Genomic DNA, 6,000 nt, shown 5'->3' on the forward strand with positions numbered 1-6,000 from the left:
TCGAACTACCAGTGACCCGTGACAAACAGGCGACCGACAGGCAATCGAGGACTGACGTGATGCTTGCATACGTCAACTTCATCTACCATTGTCAGAGACAAAATTGTGTATATAAAAACAAACTTATTGTTGTTCTTTTTGTGGTTCGATCGGCGATCAGTCAACTGGTTTATCAGATGACTGTTCGTCGATACTGTTTCACAGGATAAAAAGAGGCCAATTGCGATGTTCCACTACTTATTATTGTCATAGTCTAGTTATATGCGAGAGCTGATGATGCCTTCCTGTCTGGCCAGTATCGCGTGGCTTCTCCGCCTTTTCGAAGCTACACAGAAGGGTACAACACCGTTTTCCTATCCACCAACACTAAATATATATATATATATGCATATGCCTCAACTATAAAATGTATACATATACCTCATATAGGAAATCATGCACGACGATGACCGACCGTCGGCAGCAACTAACGGATGAGTCAGGCAACCCTTAGAAGATAAAGAATAAAGGGATAACATCAGAGAAGCACCAGTGATTGATACCGTACAGTGATTTGATGAGAGCGTATTATCCTAACATAATCAATCCGTTGAAGTCCTCCTATAATAGGAATCTAGTTGTTGTAGTAATGACTTTTGGAAGGATATCAATATGATTCGTGGTTTTCATCGCAGGGCGGAGCACGCTGTAAACGAATACGTTTTTATGATTTGGTTGAATGAATATGTCCCTATATATATAGGTGCCTGAATAATTATTCAGGCACCTATATATAGTGTTTCCGTTTTCCATCCATATGCGCCACTTTGCGGAAAGGAAATTGGTGATACGTCGGGTTGCTTGGCGCCAATTTTGCCAGAGATCGACTCTCGCAACTCTCGTGCTGTTACACGAAATCCTAATGCACGCATGAATAATGTATGTGAGCGTAACGAATGATAACATAAAGTTAATTGTTTCAGGTAATTGCGCTTAGCAAAAAGAAGAACTCGGCTTCTTCCATTGATGTCGTGTCCCAATCCTAACTAACCCGTCGTTATTGGGATATTGCCATCATAACACCATAAAACGTCCACGAAGTGTATACCATGTTTTTTTGTTATGTGGTGTTCACTGGTGGAAAGTTTTTTCTTTCTTTTTTTTTCAGATAACAGATTTAACGCAGAGTTTCGAATTATAGAACAGCTGCAGAACTTCTGTTCCGGGAACACTTGCTAATTACTTCGAACAACAAAGGAACGGAAGGCTTTCCCGCTCTAACAGTCAAAGCTATCTGCCAGTGTACACCGTTGTCGCAATGAATGCCTATGAAGGTGCGCTTAATTGTTGAGCACGTTTGACCGATACCGTCTGATTAAACAGATGTTTCCACCGTACCACATATTCATAGACATGTATTTGCAGTGCTCGCGAACTCAGCGTGAGTCCATCAGCGAGTCAAATGCCTCACGCCAACGTGTCCACGCGAACGTAATTGGCTGCAACGCGATTGCTAATGATCATTTCGCGGTCAACGGAACAAAGCTATTATCTGTTGCAGGATGCTGAGTGCGGTTCATGCAGATCTTCATGCAGTGCCTTATATAAGCCTCTCACGCAGCCGTGCGTATCCTCCAGTGGCTGCCGTTGTGATTACGATGATCATGCGGTTTTATCATGATGATCCTGTAGGCCATTATCTTCCGTAAAAGTAAATGCTTTTCTCGGCTTTTCTTCCCTCTCCCGATGTCTGTTTCATCCTTCCAACAAATCACGCTAGTAATCAACTATACAAACACGGATGTAAAGTATAACGGGGAAAACCAGGCAAATCTGCTAGAATAACAGCACTAAGCTGGAGAGGAAAATGCATATAGCAGGAATAATGAACTTTTCGGTTGCATAAAGCGGTGTTGGCAGACGGATCGAAAGATAGATCACCAACGACACTTTTGGTGGCAACATACCACGAGTTGAACAACAGTAAGCACGGCTACTCCATCATATTTTTCCCGTATAATCAGTGGTAGTAACAACCGCTGCGCATGCGCTTTCGTCTATCACTTCATAGCATTTTTTCTATCGCCAAAATTTCGAAGCTCTATCGCAACTGGCCAGTTCTCTTGTAACGTGTTCCTTCAAGTTGATGTCGGGTGTGGAGTGGATGGACAGTGGACGGGGGATTTCGTACCTCCATATCTTGCTTGGCGCACACAACTAAGAGAAGAAAATCAGTCACTCGATCAACCCGACACAAGTGTACGCAGCAGCAGCAGCAGCAACGGCAACACAAGTTAGAGAGAGCTGTGTATACGAGGTAATGGTCCAGATCAGGACCGGTCCATGGCCGTCCTGCAGCGGCTATTGCTGGCTGAACGCTACCGAACTAGACAATGATAATGAACTGTGGCATTTACACGGTGCAAGAGAGCATGTGGTGGCTGACCACAGGCCGAGAATCGACCCGGAATTACGTTGCTTCAGAATCAGTTATGTTGTTTGTTCACTCGTACTAAAAGATCGTTTACGGGAAACATGCGCCACTCATGCTGGCGCGAACGTTACCCACGATACCCTAGCCACAACGTACGCTGCCGCCAGCATTAACAGGACCAGCGTCACCGACAACGATCAAGCAGTATTTGCCGACGCCGACGCCACTTGCGTTTACCGTTGAAGGAACAGCGAAATGCTGCGTTTACCGAAGCAGCAGCAGCTATAACAAAAGTAAACACAGCAAAGGTAAACGAATTGGGCGTCTATCCACAGCGCTGTATATAGGAGATAGATACGTTACAGTGCCATACACGGTAGACAGGGCGATGGTGTTGGCTTATCGTCGCATGCGTATGGCGCAACCTTTGGTTCGGGCAAGGGCAAACCACTACGGCGGTGAACGATATCAGAGCTTTGCCTGCTTACCATATATACACTTTATATATACATAAAATACACCTTCTGTGCTCGTCAGAAATATAAGCCGGATACTTTAAGTTACGCCAGTAAATAAATGCCCTGGCTTTTTCGTAGACCTTTATCTTTGACTTGCTGCTTCGTAGTTGTCGTGCTGTTTTAATTGTCACAAGCTCGAAAAAGATGGAAATGATGACAACGGAGCTTGTAGCAATAACAGTGCCCTTAAAAAACAAAAAGCCGGACTAACAGCTGCAGCAGCCGATGTAGGTGGCAGAAAGACGCTCTCTTCGCTTTTGTCTTATCGACGACACTCGCGGTGCTGCTACACTAACGGCTATTTCTGCCGAGGGCGAATAAAACGGAAGACGGCGAACTCATGGAGAACCGCCCAAGCTTCTGCTATCACTGCGTTGAGTTGCAACCCTGCTACTTCTTCAGTTGTTACTGATTACTGAGGTATTACATAGCTTAACCAATGATCAGAACAGGCATGTACAGAGCTTCCTCGCTTATTCTTGTAAGCAGCTCTGATACCTATGAGTTTACTTCAGCCAGACACATCTGGCACTGTGTGTGTATATCTGCATGCGCCAAGAGACATCGGTTGGATCGGATGAAATTTTAGCGAGTCCTTCTAGACGAGGCTTGTTAGAAGGCAGACGGGTCGGCAATTGTTGCTGGATGTAGTTAACAGATAGGGATTAGCAGAGGACCAGAACTGGCTTCTTGATAAAAAAAAAAGCTTTCTTTAATGCGTATGGGAGTATACCTATTACGACCGTACTTCGATGTAAGCGAAGTATCTACGTACATATATGAGTGGGGAAGGGACATTTAGAACTGTTTTAGGTTCTACTGCTATGGGGGTGGTAGTTGCCGTTGTTCTATTGGTTCGTCGAGACCCACATAGTCAACGATCTACGTGCCCGACCACATTGACTAGCACGCTAATTAAAACTAATGTAGGGGTTTAATGACTGTTGCTTTCTGTACTATGTGTTTTCGTACACATGTGCGGCATTAAAGCTGGTGACAATTTTCTTTAGGTGTCTGAATGGCACCTTGGTGCCATAGATTGGAGAGCTCATCATCAAACGGAAAATAAAGAGGGGGAATTAATTATTGATTAGAATGTCGTACGAGTTAACTGAATTTGGCTCCTGTAAGTTTTTCGATACTTTTTGGGCAAGTTTGGATATTAGTACGCACGTGATAGTGGAGGTTGTTATTGAGATAGACGTCTCACGATGCCAACTTATCAGAGATAGTAATCAACATGAACGATAAGGTGATGTTACGTGTAGTGAATAATTGAAATTAACTACTATGAATACGACTGCAGGTAGAAACAAATCAGTCTATGTAAATTGCGGGAAAACAGAAATCGAGCTAAATTTGAGGCTGGCTTTGTCCTTGGTGCAGCGTACCGTCCCGCAAATACGACGACAGGGAGAACGAAGGACAGAGGACTCTAATCATTGCCGAACTTTTCTAGTGAACCTTGAAGCTGCTGTTGCCGTGGTTTTTGTACGTTCGTTGTTACACAATGAAGATGCGAGTCTTAATTAAATAGACTAAGTACTTACAGCGTACAACTTCTCCCAATCCTGTTAAGTGTGCAAGGGACGACGGCAACTGTAAGATATCCGATTGGTTCAGCGAGCTTTTGTCTTCGTTGGATCAACAATTCCCTTCTTCACTTATATATGGAAATATATATAGGCGCAGGGTAATTCTGTTAATTGCTACTATCCAATGGCGAATGGGCCGTACGTCACAATTAAGGAAGGGGACCCGTCCCGTCCACACTGTTATCACACACAATTCACCACTAAAACCATAGATATCCACTGCAAGTTGTTAAAAAGTTGTTGTTGTTGTTGTTGTTGTTGTGTATGCTGCCGTTGTGGTCAGTAACCATCGAACAATTACATCTGTCTACAAAGATAATTATTGATAAGCAATGCAGTAATAGACAGGGAGCGAAAAGACAAGGAAAGCCCGTCTGAATGCACAGTAATTGAACAAAGAGAATCCTTAGCGAAGCTTTTTATGTCACTGTATCCCTAGTTTTATACGTTTTCCTTGCGCAATATAACCGCACTAAGTTGATCTGCTGCTACCAAATGTTGGCGTCGTTCGTGCGAATTAATTTGTTACTCTAGCTATGATTCGCAACCAGCGACAAAGGCGGCCAGAAACGGCCTTTTTTTTGTTTTCGTTTGCCTCTGCAGTCGCCAGTGCTCTTCCTTACGTTCGTTGTCGTGATCGTTAACCACCAGCACAGCTATCGGCTACCGTTCTTTTCGTTATTCCAGACCATCACTTGTTTCGATGCAATAGCTGCATCCACCGACTGCCACGTCAAGCGGCGATTGGTACGCACGCTCCCTTCGGAAGCTGGAACGACACTGGCATGGTGTGGGGTTCCGCGCGGCGCAACGACTTCACCCTTGCCCCTACCTCTTTCCAATCAGTCAGCTATACGGCCAAACAGCACCGCGAGCGCTGCCTGTTGAACGAACACCACCTCCGTAGTGCGCCCCCTAACGATTCGAACGATAGAACGAGCAACGGTCAGCAGGAGTAGACGCAGAACCGTCAGCAGAACAACCGCTCCGTCGGACTGTTCCACGGTCGTAGTGTAGCGGTACCACAACGCCACACTGACAACTGGATTTAACGGGCAACAAAAACATTAGCAGCGAGGGGCGAGGGGGGACAAACCGTTAGTATGGGAATGCTGCGGTGGGCCTATAGTGTTGCTACGTGCTACAGGGTAGAACCGATCGGCTTGTTACTGGTTGCTTACTGGCGATGCTGGTTACCAGGTCTATTTGTTGATGCTATTGGCAAGTGATAACGGTTAGATGTTGGTCATGGCATTGTATAATAGTATGGCCGTATATTATCCCTCAAGTGGCTGCTGCAGAACAAGATTGGGGGTTGTTGGGGCACTTATGACTGGAACGGCTGTCGTTGTCAAGGCGATTTCGCTCGTTAAATCCGATTCATGTCGAGAGCTCACCCGCTTCTGCTGCCGACGTTCACTGACGACGTAGCGATGACAGAGTTTCGGAGCAATTGCGATACACAACTTGGTAT

The 6,000-nt window shown here is 45.1% G+C and overlaps 1 protein-coding gene across 4 annotated transcripts in view; it reads right to left on the minus strand.

Annotated features, from left to right (window-relative positions):
* Nucleotides 1-6,000, minus strand: part of LOC111269511 (uncharacterized) — a 121,890-nt gene that overhangs the window by 107,845 nt on the left and 8,045 nt on the right. For 3 of the 4 annotated variants that reach the window (XM_086972129.1, XM_022849163.2, XM_086972127.1), the window contains exon 1: nucleotides 4,482-5,532. The exons of the other annotated variant lie outside the window; for it this stretch is intronic. The gene's annotated coding sequence lies outside the window, so the exon portion shown is untranslated. Of the gene's footprint in view, nucleotides 1-4,481; nucleotides 5,533-6,000 lie in introns of those variants that run through there. 4 annotated transcript variants of the gene reach the window in all.

The sequence above is a fragment of the Varroa jacobsoni genome, unplaced genomic scaffold, assembly GCF_002532875.2.
Source record: "Varroa jacobsoni isolate VJ856 unplaced genomic scaffold, vjacob_1.0 scaffold_1391, whole genome shotgun sequence".
Taxonomy (NCBI): Eukaryota; Metazoa; Arthropoda; class Arachnida; order Mesostigmata; family Varroidae; genus Varroa; species Varroa jacobsoni.